General features: G+C 46.1%; 1 non-coding gene across 1 annotated transcript; it reads left to right on the plus strand.

The window, feature by feature from the left end:
- The first annotated feature begins 372 nt into the window (after window positions 1–372).
- Trnas-cga (transfer RNA serine (anticodon CGA)) lies at window positions 373–447 on the plus strand. The gene has a single exon. It is a non-coding gene; the product is annotated as a tRNA-Ser (tRNA).
- The last annotated feature ends 710 nt before the right edge of the window (window positions 448–1,157 follow it).

Genomic DNA, 1,157 nt, shown 5'->3' on the forward strand with positions numbered 1-1,157 from the left:
TTAGGCTTACATAGGACCTGTGACAGTAAACGAACGCAGCATGAGGGTGAACATTATTGCAGACCATGTACCTCCCTTTATCCAGAATGAGATTTTCACTCTGCAGCGGAGTGTGCGCTGATATGAAACTTCCTGGCAGATTAAAACTGTGTGCCCGACCGAGACTCGAACTCGGGACGTTTGCCTTTCGCGGGCAAGTGCTCTACCAACTGAGCTTCCGAAGCACGACTCACGTCCGGTAGTCACAGCTTTACTTCTGCCAGTACCTCGTCTCCTACCTTCCAAACTTTACAGAAGAGCTTCTGTAAAGTTTGGAAGGTAGGAGACGAGGTACTGGCAGAAGTAAAGCTGTGAGTACCGGACGTGAGTCGTGCTTCGGTAGCTCAGTTGGTAGAGCACTTGCCCGCGAAAGGCAAAGGTCCCGAGTTCGAGTCTCGGTCGGACACAAAGTTTTAATCTGCCGGGAAGTTTCATACCTCCCTTTATGCTTAACATCCACGTTGGCATTTTCCAGAAGCATAACTGTCCGTGTCACAGTACCAGACTTACGCTTCATTGGTTTGAGGGGCATGGCAGTTAAGACACCTTTATATCTTGGTCATCAAATTTGGCTAACCTGTACCTGATGGATCACACGTGGGACGCTTTCAAACGCAAGCAATGCGCTCATAAAGCAGCGGCTCATAATTTACAGCCACACACAATGGTTGCTGACTTTCGGTCCAAGGTGGAGGAAGACGCTATTCACCAGGTGGTCATTACATTTTTGCTCATCAGTGTATCTGTCCTGGGTGGCTATAATTAAAGTGCAGGAGCTTATACAAGTCCAGAGTCAGCTCTAATTATCGTTTGGTAACCAGACTTGCTAGATATGCTTATGCGTAGATTCGAAACGATTTACGATGGGAAAAAAGTAGTTGCAGTATTGGCCACTAGTTGCAAATCTGGCGCTGTTGATCGAGTCGTTTTACGGATGCAGTATCTTGCTCAGTTTTCTGGCGCTCATATTGAACATACGTATTGTGCTAGTTGTGGTTAATAATAAAATCAACATTATACCGTTCTCATTTGTTTGGCCTTTTCTGTCCACGTGCCGTTCTTAACCCACTGCATATGAAAACATACACTATCTTTACGTCTTCCTTGCATTCACAGTG

This window comes from Schistocerca gregaria, chromosome X (genome assembly GCF_023897955.1).
Source record: "Schistocerca gregaria isolate iqSchGreg1 chromosome X, iqSchGreg1.2, whole genome shotgun sequence".
Classification (NCBI taxonomy): Eukaryota; Metazoa; Arthropoda; class Insecta; order Orthoptera; family Acrididae; genus Schistocerca; species Schistocerca gregaria.